This window comes from Oncorhynchus clarkii, chromosome 10, assembly GCF_045791955.1.
Source record: "Oncorhynchus clarkii lewisi isolate Uvic-CL-2024 chromosome 10, UVic_Ocla_1.0, whole genome shotgun sequence".
NCBI classification, from domain to species: Eukaryota; Metazoa; Chordata; class Actinopteri; order Salmoniformes; family Salmonidae; genus Oncorhynchus; species Oncorhynchus clarkii.
The window spans coordinates 75449718-75470299 of NC_092156.1; the positions used below are offsets into that span (position 1 = coordinate 75449718).

The 20582-nt window shown below is 50.6% G+C and overlaps 1 protein-coding gene across 2 annotated transcripts in view; it reads right to left on the reverse strand.

The window, feature by feature from the left end:
- LOC139419142 (mastermind-like protein 3) overlaps nt 1–20582 on the reverse strand; it is a 224375-nt gene that overhangs the window by 150894 nt on the left and 52899 nt on the right. The window contains exon 1 of one of the 2 annotated variants that reach the window (XM_071169104.1): nt 19684–19824. The exons of the other annotated variant lie outside the window; for it this stretch is intronic. The gene's annotated coding sequence lies outside the window, so the exon portion shown is untranslated. Of the gene's footprint in view, nt 1–19683; nt 19825–20582 lie in introns of those variants that run through there. 2 annotated transcript variants of the gene reach the window in all.

The following is a 20582-nucleotide window of genomic DNA, read 5'->3' on the forward strand; positions in this document are numbered from 1 at the left end:
CACACCATGTCACCCCCCTATAGGACACAACCACACCATGTCACCCCCCTATAGAACACAACCACACCATGTCACCCCCCTATAGAACACAACCACACCATGTCATTCCCCTATAGAACACAACCACACCATGTCATTCCCCTATAGAACACAACCACACCATGTCACCCCCCTATAGAACACAACCACACCATGTCATTCCCCTATAGGACACAACCACACCATGTCATTCCCCTATAGAACACAACCACACCATGTCATTCCCCTATAGGACACAACCACACCATGTCATTCCCCTATAGAACACAACCACACCATGTCATTCCCCTATAGGACACAACCACACCATGTCATTCCCCTATAGGACACAACCACACCATGTCACCCCCTATAGAACACAACCACACCATGTCACCCCCTATAGAACACAACCACACCATGTCACCCCCTATAGAACACAACCACACCATGTCATTCCCCTATAGGACACAACCACACCATGTCACCCCCCTATAGAACACAACCACACCATGTCACCCCCCTATAGGACACAACCACACCATGTCATTCCCCTATAGGACACAACCACACCATGTCATTCCCCTATAGGACACAACCACACCATGTCACCCCCTATAGAACACAACCACACCATGTCACCCCCTATAGAACACAACCACACCATGTCATTCCCCTATAGAACACAACCACACCATGTCATTCCCCTATAGAACACAACCACACCATGTCATTCCCCTATAGGACACAACCACACCATGTCATTCCCCTATAGGACACAACCACACCATGTCATTCCCCTATAGGACACAACCACACCATGTCATTCCCCTATAGGACACAACCACACCATGTCATTCCCCTATAGGACACAACCACACCATGTCACCCCCTATAGAACACAACCACACCATGTCACCCCCTATAGAACACAACCACACCATGTCACCCCCTATAGAACACAACCACACCATGTCATTCCCCTATAGAACACAACCACACCATGTCACCCCCCTATAGGACACAACCACACCATGTCATTCCCCTATAGGACACAACCACACCATGTCATTCCCCTATAGGACACAACCACACCATGTCACCCCCTATAGAACACAACCACACCATGTCACCCCCTATAGAACACAACCACACCATGTCACCCCCTATAGAACACAACCACACCATGTCATTCCCCTATAGAACACAACCACACCATGTCACCCCCCTATAGGACACAACCACACCATGTCATTCCCCTATAGGACACAACCACACCATGTCACCCCCTATAGAACACAACCACACCATGTCATCCCCCTATAGAACACAACCACACCATGTCATTCCCCTATAGGACACAACCACACCATGTCATTCCCCTATAGGACACAACCACACCATGTCATTCCCCTATAGGACACAACCACACCATGTCATTCCCCTATAGGACACAACCACACCATGTCATTCCCCTATAGGACACAACCACACCATGTCACCCCCTATAGAACACAACCACACCATGTCACCCCCTATAGAACACAACCACACCATGTCACCCCCTATAGAACACCACCACCCCATGTCATTCCCCTATAGGACACAACCACACCATGTCACCCCCCTATAGAACACAACCACACCATGTCACCCCCCTATAGGACACAACCACACCATGTCATTCCCCTATAGGACACAACCACACCATGTCATTCCCCTATAGGACACAACCACACCATGTCACCCCCTATAGAACACAACCACACCATGTCACCCCCTATAGAACACAACCACACCATGTCATTCCCCTATAGAACACAACCACACCATGTCATTCCCCTATAGAACACAACCACACCATGTCATTCCCCTATAGGACACAACCACACCATGTCATTCCCCTATAGGACACAACCACACCATGTCATTCCCCTATAGGACACAACCACACCATGTCATTCCCCTATAGGACACAACCACACCATGTCATTCCCCTATAGGACACAACCACACCATGTCACCCCCTATAGAACACAACCACACCATGTCACCCCCTATAGAACACAACCACACCATGTCACCCCCTATAGAACACAACCACACCATGTCATTCCCCTATAGAACACAACCACACCATGTCATTCCCCTATAGAACACAACCACACCATGTCATTCCCCTATAGGACACAACCACACCATGTCATTCCCCTATAGGACACAACCACACCATGTCATTCCCCTATAGGACACAACCACACCATGTCATTCCCCTATAGGACACAACCACACCATGTCATTCCCCTATAGGACACAACCACACCATGTCATTCCCCTGTAGACCACAACCACACCATGTCATTCCCCTATAGGACACAACCACACCATGTCATTCCCCTATAGGACACAACCACACCATGTCATTCCCCTATAGAACACAACCACACCATGTCATTCCCATAGAGAACACAACCACACCATGTCATTCCCCTATAGAACACAACCACACCATGTCACCCCCCTATAGGACACAACCACACCATGTCATTCCCCTACAGGACACAACCACACCATGTCACCCCCCTATAGGACACAACCACACCATGTCATCCCCCTATAGAACACAACCACACCATGTCACCCCCCTATAGGACACAACCACACCATGTCACCCCCCTATATGACACAACCACACCATGTCATACCCCGATTGGACACAACCACACCATGTCACCCCCCTTTAGGACACAACCACACCTGCATCTCTCCCCTATAGGACACAACCACACCATGTCATCCCCCTATAGGACACAACCACACCATGTCATTCCCCTATAGAACACAACCACACCATGTCATCCCCCTATAGAACACAACCACACCATGTCATTCCCCTATAGGACACAACCACACCATGTCTCCCCCCTATAGGACACAACCACACCATGTCACCCCCCTATAGGACACAACCACACCATGTCATTCCCCTATAGAACACAACCACACCATGTCACCCCCCTATAGAACACAACCACACCATGTCATTCCCCTATAGGACACAACCACACCATGTCATTCCCCTACAGGACACAACCACACCATGTCATTCCCCTATAGGACACAACCACACCATGTCATTCCCCTATAGGACACAACCACACCATGTCATTCCCCTATAGAACACAACCACACCATGTCATTCCCCTATAGGACACAACCACACCATGTCATCCCCCTATAGAACACAACCACACCATGTCATTCCCCTATAGAACACAACCACACCATGTCATTCCCCTACAGGACACAACCACACCATGTCATTCCCCTATAGAACACAACCACACCATGTCATTCCCCTATAGAACACAACCACACCATGTCACCCCCCTATAGAACACAACCACACCATGTCACCCCCCTATAGAACACAACCACACCATGTCATTCCCCTATAGGACACAACCACACCATGTCACCCCCCTATAGAACACAACCACACCATGTCATTCCCCTATAGGACACAACCACACCATGTCATTCCCCTACAGGACACAACCACACCATGTCATTCCCCTATAGGACACAACCACACCATGTCATTCCCCTATAGGACACAACCACACCATGTCATTCCCCTATAGAACACAACCACACCATGTCATTCCCCTATAGGACACAACCACACCATGTCATCCCCCTATAGAACACAACCACACCATGTCATTCCCCTATAGAACACAACCACACCATGTCATTCCCCTACAGGACACAACCACACCATGTCATTCCCCTATAGAACACAACCACACCATGTCATTCCCCTATAGAACACAACCACACCATGTCACCCCCCTATAGAACACAACCACACCATGTCACCCCCCTATAGAACACAACCACACCATGTCATTCCCCTATAGGACACAACCACACCATGTCACCCCCCTATAGAACACAACCACACCATGTCATTCCCCTATAGGACACAACCACACCATGTCATTCCCCTATAGGACACAACCACACCATGTCATTCCCCTATAGGACACAACCACACCATGTCACCCCCCTATAGAACACAACCACACCATGTCATCCCCCTATAGAACACAACCACACCATGTCATTCCCATATAGGACACAACCACACCATGTCATTCCTCTATAGGACACAACCACACCATGTCACCCCCCTATAGAACACAACCACACCATGTCACCCCCCTATAGAACACAACCACACCATGTCATTCCCCTATAGGACACAACCACACCATGTCACCCCCCTATAGAACACAACCACACCTGCATCTCTCCCCTATAGGACACAACCACACCATGTCATTCCCCTATAGAACACAACCACACCTGCATCTCTCCCCTATAGGACACAACCACACCATGTCATTCCCCTATAGGACACAACCACACCATGTCATTCCTCTATAGGACACAACCACACCATGTCACCCCCCTATAGAACACAACCACACCATGTCACCCCCCTATAGGACACAACCACACCATGTCACCCCCCTATAGAACACAACCACACCATGTCACCCCCCTATAGAACACAACCACACCATGTCACCCCCCTATAGAACACAACCACACCATGTCACCCCCCTATAGGACACAACCACACCATGTCACCCCCCTACAGGACAAAACCACACCATGTCATTCCCCTATAGGACACAACCACACCATGTCATTCCCCTATAGGACACAACCACACCATGTCACCCCCCTATAGGACACAACCACACCATGTCATTCCCCTATAGGACACAACCACACCATGTCACCCCCCTATAGAACACAACCACACCATGTCATTCCCCTATAGAACACAACCACACCATGTCATTCCCCTATAGGACACAACCACACCATGTCACCCCCCTATAGGACACAACCACACCATGTCATCCCCCTATAGAACACAACCACACCATGTCATCCCCCTATAGAACACAACCACACCATGTCACCCCCCTATAGGACACAACCACACCATGTCACCCCCCTATAGGACACAACCACACCATGTCATCCCCCTATAGGACACAACCACACCATGTCACCCCCCTATAGGACACAACCACACCTGCATCTCTCCCCTATAGGACACAACCACACCATGTCATCCCCCTATAGGACACAACCACACCATGTCATTCCCCTATAGAACACAACCACACCATGTCATCCCCCTATAGAACACAACCACACCATGTCATTCCCCTATAGGACACAACCACACCATGTCACCCCCCTATAGGACACAACCACACCATGTCACCCCCCTATAGGACACAACCACACCATGTCATTCCCCTATAGAACACAACCACACCATGTCACCCCCCTATAGAACACAACCACACCATGTCATTCCCCTATAGGACACAACCACACCATGTCATTCCCCTACAGGACACAACCACACCATGTCATTCCCCTATAGGACACAACCACACCATGTCATTCCCCTATAGGACACAACCACACCATGTCATTCCCCTATAGAACACAACCACACCATGTCATTCCCCTATAGGACACAACCACACCATGTCATCCCCCTATAGAACACAACCACACCATGTCATTCCCCTATAGAACACAACCACACCATGTCATTCCCCTACAGGACACAACCACACCATGTCATTCCCCTATAGAACACAACCACACCATGTCATTCCCCTATAGAACACAACCACACCATGTCACCCCCCTATAGAACACAACCACACCATGTCACCCCCCTATAGAACACAACCACACCATGTCATTCCCCTATAGGACACAACCACACCATGTCACCCCCCTATAGAACACAACCACACCATGTCATTCCCCTATAGGACACAACCACACCATGTCATTCCCCTACAGGACACAACCACACCATGTCATTCCCCTATAGGACACAACCACACCATGTCATTCCCCTATAGGACACAACCACACCATGTCATTCCCCTATAGAACACAACCACACCATGTCATTCCCCTATAGGACACAACCACACCATGTCATCCCCCTATAGAACACAACCACACCATGTCATTCCCCTATAGAACACAACCACACCATGTCATTCCCCTACAGGACACAACCACACCATGTCATTCCCCTATAGAACACAACCACACCATGTCATTCCCCTATAGAACACAACCACACCATGTCACCCCCCTATAGAACACAACCACACCATGTCACCCCCCTATAGAACACAACCACACCATGTCATTCCCCTATAGGACACAACCACACCATGTCACCCCCCTATAGAACACAACCACACCATGTCATTCCCCTATAGGACACAACCACACCATGTCATTCCCCTATAGGACACAACCACACCATGTCATTCCCCTATAGGACACAACCACACCATGTCACCCCCCTATAGAACACAACCACACCATGTCATCCCCCTATAGAACACAACCACACCATGTCATTCCCATATAGGACACAACCACACCATGTCATTCCTCTATAGGACACAACCACACCATGTCACCCCCCTATAGAACACAACCACACCATGTCACCCCCCTATAGAACACAACCACACCATGTCATTCCCCTATAGGACACAACCACACCATGTCACCCCCCTATAGAACACAACCACACCTGCATCTCTCCCCTATAGGACACAACCACACCATGTCATTCCCCTATAGAACACAACCACACCTGCATCTCTCCCCTATAGGACACAACCACACCATGTCATTCCCCTATAGGACACAACCACACCATGTCATTCCTCTATAGGACACAACCACACCATGTCACCCCCCTATAGAACACAACCACACCATGTCACCCCCCTATAGGACACAACCACACCATGTCACCCCCCTATAGAACACAACCACACCATGTCACCCCCCTATAGAACACAACCACACCATGTCACCCCCCTATAGAACACAACCACACCATGTCACCCCCCTATAGGACACAACCACACCATGTCACCCCCCTACAGGACAAAACCACACCATGTCATTCCCCTATAGGACACAACCACACCATGTCATTCCCCTATAGGACACAACCACACCATGTCACCCCCCTATAGGACACAACCACACCATGTCATTCCCCTATAGGACACAACCACACCATGTCACCCCCCTATAGAACACAACCACACCATGTCATTCCCCTATAGAACACAACCACACCATGTCATTCCCCTATAGGACACAACCACACCATGTCATTCCCCTATAGGACACAACCACACCATGTCATTCCCCTATAGGACACAACCACACCATGTCATTCCCCTACAGGACACAACCACACCATGTCATTCCCCTATAGAACACAACCACACCATGTCATTCCCCTATAGAACACAACCACACCATGTCATTCCCCTATAGGACACAACCACACCATGTCATTCCCCTATAGGACACAACCACACCATGTCATTCCCCTATAGGACACAACCACACCATGTCACCCCCCTATAGGACACAACCACACCATGTCATTCCCCTATAGGACACAACCACACCATGTCATTCACCTATAGAACACAACCACACCATGTCATTCCCCTATAGAACACAACCACACCATGTCATTCCCCTATAGAACACAACCACACCATGTCATTCCCCTATAGGACACAACCACACCATGTCATTCCCCTATAGGACACAACCACACCATGTCATTCCCCTATAGGACACAACCACACCATGTCATTCCCCTATAGGACACAACCACACCATGTCACCCCCCTATAGGACACAACCACACCATGTCATTCCCCTATAGGACACAACCACACCATGTCATTCCCCTATAGGACACAACCACACCATGTCACCCCCCTATAGAACACAACCACACCATGTCATTCCCCTAGAGAACACAACCACACCATGTCACCCCCCTATAGGACACAACCACACCATGTCATTCCCCTATAGGACACAACCACACCATGTCATTCCCCTATAGGACACAACCACACCATGTCACCCCCCTATAGAACACAACCACACCATGTCATTCCCCTGTAGACCACAACCACACCATGTCATTCCCCTATAGAACACAACCACACCATGTCATTCCCCTATAGGACACAACCACACCATGTCATTCCCCTATAGAACACAACCACACCATGTCATTCCCCTATAGAACACAACCACACCATGTCATTCCCCTATAGGACACAACCACACCATGTCATTCCCCTATAGGACACAACCACACCATGTCATTCCCCTATAGGACACAACCACACCATGTCATTCCGCTACAGGACACAACCACACCATGTCATTCCCCTATAGGACACAACCACACCATGTCATTCTCCTATAGGACACAACCACACCATGTCATTCCCTTATAGAACACAACCACACCTGCATCTCTCCCCTATAGGACACAACCACACCATGTCATTCCCCTATAGGACACAACCACACCATGTCATTCCCCTAGAGAACACAACCACACCATGTCATTCCCCTATAGGACACAACCACACCATGTCATTCTCCTATAGGACACAACCACACCATGTCATTCCCCTATAGAACACAACCACACCTGCATCTCTCCCCTATAGGACACAACCACACCATGTCATCCCCCTATAGGACACAACCACACCATGTCATCCCCCTACAGGACACAACCACACCATGTCATTCCCCTATAGGACACAACCACACCAGGTCATCCCCCTACAGGACACAACCACACCATGTCACCCCCCTATAGGACACAACCACACCTGCATCTCTCCCCTATAGAACACAACCACACCATGTCATCCCCCTATAGGACACAACCACACCATGTCATTCCCCTAAAGGACACAACCACACCATGTCATTCACCTATAGGACACAACCACACCATGTCATTCCCCTATAGGACACAACCACACCATGTCATTCCCCTATAGGACACAACCACACCATGTCATTCACCTATAGAACACAACCACACCATGTCATTCCCCTATAGGACACAACCACACCATGTCATTCCCCTATAGGACACAACCACACCATGTCATTCCCCTATAGGACACAACCACACCATGTCATTCCCCTACAGGACACAACCACACCATGTCATTCCCCTATAGAACACAACCACACCATGTCATTCCCCTGGCACAACGTAGACACACACACACACTATGGACAGTAAGTTGTGCTGAGAGGGATGCATGTCAGAGGTAAATGACATCATTACCATATAAATTACTTCCAACCCAAATCAACCCAAATCAAATCAAATCACATGTTATTGGTCACATGGTTAGCAGATGTTAATGCCAGTGTAGCGAAATGCTGGTGCTTCTAGTTCCGGCCATGCAGTAGTAACCAACGAGTAATCTAACCTAACAATTCCACAACTACTACCTTACACACACACACACACAAGTGTAAAGGGAACCAAACACATCTGATAATACAGCCACCACCAGACACACACACACACACAGTAAACAGCTACACACACACACACACACACACAGTAAACAGCTACACACACACCCAACCAACCAATAAAGAGCAACAAGACCACAACAAGACTAATGCTAAAAGCTAGCCCAGAACCAATGGAGAATGCTAAGACGGCTACAGCTAAGCCAAAAGCTTGCCTGATTACAGCTGGATATGGCTAATGTTAGCCTAGCATTCAATTGGTACGACAGCTAGCTGTTATTGTACATTAGAGGTATGCTACGACAGCTAGCTGTTATTGTACATTAGAGGTATGCTACCACAGCTAGCTGTTATTGTACATTAGAGGTATGCTACGACAGCTAGCTGTTATTGTACATTAGAGATATGCTACGACAGCTAGCTGTTATTGTACATTAGAGGTATGCTACCACAGCTAGCTGTTATTGTACATTAGAGGTATGCTACCACAGCTAGCTGTTATTGTACATTAGAGATATGCTACGACAGCTAGCTGTTATTGTACATTAGAGGTATGCTACCACAGCTAGCTGTTATTGTACATTAGAGGTATGCTACCACAGCTAGCTGTTATTGTACATTAGAGATATGCTACGACAGCTAGCTGTTATTGTACATTAGAGGTATGCTACCACAGCTAGCTGTTATTGTACATTAGAGGTATGCTACCACAGCTAGCTGTTATTGTACATTAGAGATATGCTACGACAGCTAGCTGTTATTGTACATTAGAGGTATGCTACCACAGCTAGCTGTTATTGTACATTAGAGATATGCTACGACAGCTAGCTGTTATTGTCCCCGTAAGAAGGGGCTGTTATTATCTGATCTGTCGCTCTGCCACAAAGAGAGCAAGAGAGACAGAGACATAGAGAGAGAGAGTGTGAGAGAGAGAGACAGAGAGACAGAGAGAGACAGAGAGAGAGACAGAGAGAGAGACAGAGAGAGTGTGTGTGAGAGTGAGAGAGAGAGAGACACAGAGAGAGAGAGAGAGAGAGAGAGAGAGAGAGAGTGTGTGCGAGTGAGAGAGAGAGACAGAGAGAGACAGAGAGAGAGACAGAGAGAGAGAGAGAGAGAGACAGAGAGAGTGTGTGAGAGTGAGAGAGAGAGAGACAGAGAGAGGGAGAGAGAGAGACAGAGAGATAGAGTGTGAGAGTGAGAGAGAGACAGAGAGAGGGAGAGAGAGTGTGAGAGGGAGAGAGAGAGAGAGAAAACACACTGCGGCCTGCTCTCAACACACACTCTGCTATCCTCCTCTTGCTCTTCCTGCTCATACTCTCTCTATTCTGGATCCATTTTTCCCCTCACTCTCTCTCCCCCACACCCTGAGGCCACAAACATTTGCACGTCACACACACACGCCACAGAACACCAGCAGCAGGCTTTGTTCCAGCACTTTCCCCGTGGGGTCTGGAGGAAGTAGGAGCAGAAACACATCCATCCTAGACTGACGTTTCTTACCACCATCATTTATTCATGAGTCTGAACATTAGAGCAGGGCTCTCCCTCTCTCCTCCCTCTCTCCTCCCTCTCTCCTCCCTCTCTCTCTCTCCTTCCTCTCTCCTCCCTCTCTCCCTCTCTCCTTCTCTCCTCCCACTCTCCTTCTCTCCTCCCACTCTCCTCCCTCTCTCCTCCCACTCTCCTTCTCTCCTCCCACTCTCCTCCCTCTCTCCTTCTCTCCTCCCTCTCCTCCTCTCCTCCCTCTCCTCCTCTCCTTCTCTCCTCCTCTCCTCCTCTCCTCCTCTCCTCCCTCTCCTCCTCTCCTCCTCTCCTCCCTCTCCTTCTCTCCTCCTCTCCTCCCTCTCCTCCTCTCCTCCCTCTCCTCCCTCCTTTTCTTCATCTCTGGTGTGTGTGTCAGGGGTGTTACTAAGCGCAGCACGAACGGTGCTGTGGTCGTACACACGAGTGTGTGAATGTGTGTGTGTGTGTGTGTGTGTGTGTGTGGTAATAACCCTTGAACAGATAGATCTGATCTCCTCAGGACATGTCATCATCAGCTTCCCTTACTGTTCTGCCTGACATTCTCCCTCACTACCTCCCTCCATGGCTCTTTTGCTTCCTTCCCCCCTCCCTCACTCCATGGCTCTTTCCCCTCCCTTTTCTCTCCCTCACCTTCCTTCTCTCTCCTTCCCTCCCTCACTCCTCTCCTCCTCTCCCTGAAAGACATCCTCCCTCTACACATCCGCTTATCTACCTCTCTCTCTCTGTTAAACTCCCTCTCTCCTCATTTCTCCTCCTTCCTCTGTTGCCCTCCCTCTCTCTGTTGCGTGTCCTCCTGCTCATTCGCTCACTGTCACCCCCCCATCTTTCCTGCCTACTTTCTCTCTCTCCCAATACCTCGGTCCCTCCCTCTCTGTCCCTCCCTCTTGCTCTCCCTCCCTCTCTGTCCCTCCCTCTCTGTCCCTCCCTCTCTCTCTCCCCCGATACCTCCGCCCTCCCTCTTGCTCTCCCTCTCTGTCCCTCCCTCTCTGTCCCTCCCTCTCTGTCCCTCCCTCTCTGTCCCTCCCTCTCTCTCTCCCTCTTCACAAAACAATCAACAGTGTTTTCTGGCAGTCGAGTGTGTGTGTGTTTAGGGGACAGTAAAGGGACGGACAGTCAGTCTGCCTCGGGCTCTGAGGCTTTTCATCCCAGCCTCAGTCGCCATGGTGACGCCCCTCCCATTGCCCCCTCCAGCAGCCAATGAAAACGCCGAAAAACCACGGTAGCTTCCTGATTCCCGACAATGATTTTTAAAGAGACAGTGTACATTTAAAACGTCAGCCACTTGCAGTCATAGAGGCAGTAGGCATCACGAAAGCAGGTCACCTAATGTAGCAGGTGTAAAACAGACGCCCGAGTCCCACATCTGCCTTTCAGCAGAAAAGGAAGCTAGGTTGAATTAGCTGTATCCCTGCAAACCAGATAACTACGACTAATGGGGGCTGGCACAATTCCCCTGTAACTCCGTAACCCACGGTTACGGATGAAGAGCGAAATGAAAATGAAATAAGCGTTTGGAAGAAGAAGAAGAAAGGGCCTTTTGGGAAGAACAGCTGACTGAAGACGGGGACACAGGCATTTGTGTTGTCGAGTCGGTTTCCACGACAACATCTGGTCTTAACAACGGGACACACAGGCATTTGTGTTGTTGAGTCGGTTTCCACGACAACATCTGGTCTTAACAACGGGACACACAGGCATTTGTGTTGTCGAGTCGGTTTCCACGACAACATCTGGTCTTAACAACGGAACACACAGGCATTTGTGTTGTCGAGTCGGTTTCCACGACAACATCTGGTCTTAACAACGGGACACACAGGCATTTGTGTTGTCGAGTCGGTTTCCACGACAACATCTGGTCTTAACAACGGGACACACAGGCATTTGTGTTGTCGAGTCGGTTTCCACGACAACATCTGGTCGTAACAACGGGACACACAGGCATTTGTGTTGTCGAGTCGGTTTGCACGACAACATCTGGTCTTAACAACGGGACACACAGGCATTTGTGTTGTCGAGTCGGTTTCCACGACAACATCTGGTCTTAACAACGGGACACACAGGCATTTGTGTTGTCGAGTCGGTTTCCACGACAACATCTGGTCTTAACAACGGGACACACAGGCATTTGTGTTGTCGAGTCGGTTTCCACGACAACATCTGGTCTTGACAACGGGACACACAGGCATTTGTGTTGTCGAGTCGGTTTCCACGACAACATCTGGTCTTAACAACGGGACACACAGGCATTTGTGTTGTCGAGTCGGTTTCCACGACAACATCTGGTCTTAACAACGGGACACACAGGCATTTGTGTTGTCGAGTCGGTTTCCACGACAACATCTGGTCTTAACAACGGGACACACAGGCATTTGTTTTGTCGAGTCGGTTTCCACGACAACGTCGGGTCTTAACAACGGGACACACAGGCATTTGTGTTGTCGAGTCGGTTTCCACGACAACACCTGGTCTTAACAACGGGACACACAGGCATTTGTGTTGTCGAGTCGGTTTCCGCGACAACATCTGATCTTAACAACGGGACACACAGGCATTTGTGTTGTCGAGTCGGTTTCCGCGACAACATCTGGTCTTAACAACGGGACACACGGGCATTTGTGTTGTCGAGTCGGTTTCCGCGACAACATCTGGTCTTAACAACGGGACACACGGGCATTTGTGTTGTCGAGTCGGTTTCCGCGACAACATCTGATCTTAACAACGGGACACACGGGCATTTGTGTTGTCGAGTCGGTTTCCGCGACAACATCTGGTTTTAACAACGGGACACACAGGCATTTGTGTTGTCGAGTCGGTTTCCGCGACAACATCTGATCTTAACAACGGGACACACAGGCATTTGTGTTGTCGAGTCGGTTTCCGCGACAACATCTGATCTTAACAACGGGACACACAGGCATTTGTGTTGTCGAGTCGGTTTCCGCGACAACATCTGGTTTTAACAACGGGACACACAGGCATTTGTGTTGTCGAGTCGGTTTCCGCGACAACATCTGATCTTAACAACGGGACACACAGGCATTTGTGTTGTCGAGTCGGTTTCCGCGACAACATCTGGTCTTAACAACGGGACACACAGGCATTTGTGTTGTCGAGTCGGTTTCCGCGACAACATCTGGTCTTAACAACGGGACACACAGGCATTTGTGTTGTCGAGTCGGTTTCCGCGACAACATCTGGTCTTAACAACGGGACACACAGGCATGTGTGTTGTCGAGTCGGTTTCCGCGACAACATCTGGTTTTAACAACGGGACACACAGGCATTTGTGTTGTCGAGTCGGTTTCCGCGACAACATCTGGTCTTAACAACGGGACACACAGGCATTTGTGTTGTCGAGTCGGTTTCCGCGACAACATCTGGTCTTGACAACGGGACACACAGGCATTTGTGTTGTCGAGTCGGTTTCCGCGACAACATCTGGTCTTGACAACGGGACACACAGGCATTTGTGTTGTCGAGTCGGTTTCCACGACAACATCTGGTCTTGACAACGGGACAAACATTGTTGCTCCTTGCTGAAATAAGCTAGGTGTTGTAGCAAACAGGGAATAGAATGGGCTTGAAACCTCTAACCCTGGTAACTTGACTGGTAAACCCATAACAAAATCTCACAGCGAAAACACTTTGACTTCAGATTCTGATGTTGATCCACGGTTTTCTCCAAAACGCAGAATTTCGAACTGGTTCCAAACGTCAAATTCCCGACGTGTTTTTAAAAACACCCTGTGGGTTGCCAGTTCTGCTTTTGACTTGTTTCTCCAAATGTCAAATCCCTCCTGTGAGGTAACGGAACACTCACAACGGCCGCCAGTCATCACATTATGACATCATTGACTTGAATGGGGAGCACGTTCTATTCATTCTATTTCTAAGGCATGTGGTCCGGAGAGGAGGAAGGGAGCATGGGTCAATAACAACTTACCAAATAGGTGTGTGTGTGTGTGTGTCTAAGTGAAAGTGACCTCGTTACCATCCGATCCCCCCCCCACACACACACAGCGAGCCTTCTATTGTCCCTAGACAAAGACCTTCACTAGCATCCCCGAGGGAGGGACCCTGATTCTGCACCCACACACCCTTGCACAGAGTCCCACACACACACACACACACACACACACACACACACACACACACACACACACACACACACACACACACACACACACACACACACACACACACACACACACACACACACACACACACACACACACACACGTTACCCTGCTAGCAGAGAGAGTGGGAGGAAGCAGACTAGAGGGATGGTAACAAGGGTAATATAAAGGTAGGGGAGGGTGTGAGGGGGGTTAGGGTGTGTTGCTATGGTAACTAAGTTATGACAAAGGTGGGGGAGGGTGTGAGGGGGGTTAGGGTGTGTTGCTATGGTAACAGGGTTATTACAAAGGTGGGGGAGGGTGTGAGGGGGGGGTTAGGGTGTGTTGCTATGGTAACAGGGTTATTACAAAGGTGGGGGAGGGTGTGAGGGGGGTTAGGGTGTGTTGCCATGGTAACAGGGGTATTATACAGGTAGGTTGGTGTGAGGGCGTCTTGCTATGGTAACAGGGGTATTATAAAGGTAGGGGAGGGTGTGAGGGGGTTAGGGTGTGTACCTATGGTAACAGTCGAAATTATAAAGGTGGGGGAGGGTGTGAGGGGGGTTAGGGTCTGTTGCTATGGTAACGGGGTTAGTACAAAGGTGGGGGAGGGTGTGTGTGGGGGGGTTAGGGTGTGTTGCTGTGGTAACAGGGTTATTACAAAGGTGGGGGAGGGTGTGAGGGGGTTAGGGTGTGTTCCTATGGTAACAGTCGATATTATAGTGAGGGTGTCTTGCTATGGTAACAGGGGTATTATAAGCAACTTAAGAGACTGCTCTGAATGACAGACAGACAGACAGAGTCCGCTTCCTTCTGTCAGAAGAGTGTGTGTGTGTGTGTGTGTATTGGGAGGGGGTCAATGGTTGTGCCAATTAGACTTGAGTTGGTGTGTGTGTGTGTGTGTGTGTGTGTGTGTGTGTTGGGCCAGTCCCTCCATCCCATGTTGTTCTCTCCTCTTCAATCTGTATCAGAATCAACTCTTTGCTCTCTCTGCTGCTTCACACCTCTAAGACACACTGACCTGACATAACACACACACACACGTGTGCAGGCCAACACACACACACACACACCCCATGAGGTCTGCCTCCCTCCTACTCACTCAGTCATTCAAATGATCTCTTTGTCTGGAGGGAGTACGACAGAGAGAAGAAAGAGAGAGAAGAAACAACGAGGGAGGGAGAGAGAGAGAAAGAGAGAGAAGAAACAACGAGGGAGGGAGAGAGAAAGAGAGAGAAGAAACAACGAGGGAGGGAGAGAGAAAGAGAGAGAAGAAACAATGAGGGAGGGAGAGAGAAAGAGAGAGAAGAAACAACGAGGGAGGGAGAGAGAAAGAGAGAGAAGAAACAACGAGGGAGGGAGAGAGAAAGAGAGAGAAGAAATAACGAGGGAGGGAGAGAGAAAGAGAGAGAAGAAACAACGAGGGAGGAAGAGAGAGAGAAAGAGAGAGAAGAAATAACGAGGGAGGGAGAGAGAGAGAAAGAGAGAGAAGAAATAACGAGGGAGGGAGAGAAGAAAGAGAGAGAAGAAACAACGAGGGAGGGAGAGAGAAAGAGAGAGAAGAAACAACGAGGGAGGGAGAGAGAAAGAGAGAGAGAAGAAACAACGAGGGAGTGAGAGAGAAAGAGAGAGAAGAAACAACAAGGGAGGGAGAGAGAAAGAGAGAGAAGAAACAACAAGGGAGGGAGAGAGAAAGAGAGAGAAGAAACAATGAGGGAGGGAGAGAGAAAGGGGGGGGAAGACAGGGACAAGAAAGTAGAGGGGGAGAAAAATACATGAGGTAAAAGGAAATGGAGAAAGAATGAGAGAAACAGAAAGAATGAGAGAGAGAGACAGAAAGAGAGAGAGGTAGCTGCTCAGCGGGCCCCAGTGCTGCCCTGAACTTGTTTGATCCAGTTCCCTCACCAGCCGTTCCTCCACATACATTCCTGTGGTTGGATGAGGCGCTGCAAGGAGAACGACAGAAGGAGAGAGGAAGGAGAGAGAGGAAGGAGAGAGAGGAAGGAGAGAGAGAGAGTAACAAAGGAGAGAGAGGGAGAGAGAGAGAGAGAGGAAGGAGAGAGACAGTAACAAAGGAGAGAGAGAGAGAGAGAGAGAGGAAAGAGAGAGAGAGATACGAGGAAGGAGAGAGAGACAGTAACAGAGAGAGAGAGAGAGAGAGAGGAAGGAGAGAGAGACAGTAACAAAGGAGAGAGAGAGACAGATAGAAGGGGAGGGAAAGGGAATACTGAAAGAGAGGAAGAGGGCGCCTCTAGACAGAGAGAAGAGCGAGAAAAGGGAGAGCAATCGAGACAGAACCAGCCAGAGTAAACCTACACCAAGTGCCAAAGTTACCTGCTGCTAAAGTTCACCCTTCCCTCCCTCCCTCCCTTCCACCCTCCCTCCCTTCCACCCTCCCTCCCTCCCTTCCACCCTCCCTCCTTTCTCTTCTCCCACTCAGTAACTTGACTCCTGTTCTGTCTCTCAGTGCCAAAAACAAAACCCTGAATTACACAAGGAGAGAAGAGAGACAGAGAGGAAGGGAGCAACAAAACCCTTTGGTGAAGGACACACACACACACACACACTAGATCTCTAACCAGAGTCACACCTCACACACAATGTGTGTGTACCGCTGGCGTCACAGACACACCACCAAAACCCGGACACACACACACACACACACACACACACACACACACACACACACACACACACACCACCATAACCCCGACGGTACTGCTTTGAGACGTACAGCGGTAGAACAGTTAGACCGCAACTACGTCACCACGACAACGTCACAACACACGCTGGGAGAATCTTTCCACTCGAAACATACCATAGTCATTCAGTCAACCCTCTGGTGAACAAACGGGGGGGGGGGGTCGGGACCCACTGTTGAACAAGCGGGGGGTCGGGACCCTCTGGTGAACAAACGGGGGGGGGGTCGGGACCCACTGTTGAACAAGCGGGGGGTCGGGACCCTCTGGTGAACAAACGGGGGGGTCGGGACCCACTGTTGAACAAGTGGGGGGTCGGGACCCACTGTTGAACAAGCGGGGGGTCGGGACCCTCTGGTGAACAAACGGGGGGGTCGGGACCCACTGTTGAACAAGCGGGGGGTCGGTACCCTCTGGTGAACAAACGGGGGGGTCGGGACCCACTGTTGAACAAACGGGGGGTCGGGACCCACTGTTGAACAAACGGGGGGGTCGGGACCCACTGTTGAACAAACGGGGGGTCGGGACCCACTGTTGAACAAACGGGGGGTCGGGACACACTGTTGAACAAACGGGGGGGTCGGGACCCACTGTTGAACAAACGGGGGGGGTCGGGATCCACTGTTGAACAAGCGGGGGGTCGGGACCCACTGTTGAACAAGCGGGGGTTCGGGACCCACTGTTGAACAAGCGGGGGATCGGGACCCACTGTTGAACAAGCGGGGGATCGGGACCCTCTGGTGAACAAACGGGAGGGTCGGGACCCACTGTTGAAAAAGCAGGGGGTTGGTACCCTCTGGTGAACAAACGGGGGGGTCGGGACCCACTGTTGAACAAGCGGGGCGTCAAGACCCACTGTTGAAAAAACGGGGGGTCGGGACCCACTGTTGAACAAACGGGGGGGTCGGGACCCTCTGGTGAACAAACGGGGGGGTCGGGACCCACTGTTGAACAAACGGGGGGTCGGGACCCACTGTTGAACAAACAGGGGGGGTCGGGACCCACTGTTGAACAAACGGGGGGGTCGGGACCCACTGTTGAACAAGCGGGGGGGGTCGGGACCCACTGTTGAACAAGCGGGGGGTCGGGACCCACTGTTGAACAAGCGGGGGGTCGGGACCCACTGTTGAACAGACGGGGGGGTCGGGACCCACTGTTGAGGGGTCGGGACCCACTGTTGAATCTCATCCTCCCAAGGCTGATGAGCCAGTCTTTCATTTCCTCCCAAATTTCAGAATATCCCATTTTAAATGTTGTTTCATCACTGCATCTCCCCAGTGGGCTCTGGAGAGGAGGAGGTGGAGTCAGGAATCACTGCATCTCCCCAGTGGGCTCTGGAGAGGAGGAGGTGGAGTCACGAGTCCTCTGAAACATGACCCCCCCCAAACCAAGCTCCTTAACCCGGAAGCCAACTGCACCAATGTGTCAGAGGAAACAGCGTTAAACTGACGACTGGAGTCAGCCTGCAGGAGCCCGGCCCGCCACAAGGAGTCGCTAGAGCGCCCTGAGCCACGTACAGGCCCCCCCCCGGCCAAACCCTCCCCTAACTCGGACGACGCTGGGCCAAACCCTCCCCTAACTCGGACGATGCTGGGCCAAACACTCCCCTAACTCGGACGACGCTGGGCCAATTGTGCGCCGCCCTATGGGACTCCCGGTCCCAGCCGGTTGTGACGCCACCTGCGATCGAACACGGGTCTGTAGTGACGATGCAGTGCCTTAGACCGCTGCGCTCCTCCGGAGGCGCGACGAGCCAGGTTTTATAATGAGACAGTCCACGATGCAAGAAATCCTGGGAAAGAACAACGAAATGCAGGGACGGAAATGAAGGTGAAAAGCATCTTGGGACTTACCTATTACCCAGAATGCACCACAGGAGGTCGGGAGGTCACAGCAGAAGGGGGAAGGAGATGAAGAGAAGAGAAGAGAAGAACAACACATTAGATCACTGCAACTGAACAAGGCAACATTCCACAGTCCAGAGTCAATAAGACACTCAACTGGTTTCATTAGTCCACCACCAAACAGAAAAGGTGGATGCTTCTCTACTACACTGACTGACTGCTCATAGCCAGCCAGACCACCTACTGACTGCTCAAACCCAACCAGACCACCTACTGACTGCTCATACCCAGCCAGACCACCTACTGACTGCTCATACCCAGCCAGACCACCTACTGACTGCTCATACCCAGCCAGACCACCCACTGACTGCTCATACCCAGCCAGACCACCTACTGACTGCTCATACCCAGCCAGACCACCTACTGACTGCTCATACCCAGCCAGACCACCTACTGACTGCTCATACCCAGCCAGACCACCTACTGACTGCTCATACCCAGCGAGAACACCCTCTGACTGCTCCTACCTAGCCAGACCGCCGACTAACTGCTCATACCCAGCAAGACCACTGACTGACTGCTCATACCCAGCCAGACCACCGACTGACCACCTACTGACTGCTTATACCCAGCCAGACCACCGACTGACCACCTACTGACTGCTTATACCCAGCCAGACCACCGACTGACCACCTACTGACTGCTCATACCTAGCCAGACCACCTACTTACTGCTCATACCCAGCCAGACAACCGACTGACTGCTCATACCTAGCCAGACCACCTACTGACTGCTCATACCCAGCCAGACCACTGACTGACTGCTCATACCCAGCCAGACCACTGACTGACCACCTACTGACTGCTTATACCCAGCCAGACCACCGACTGACCACCTACTGACTGCTT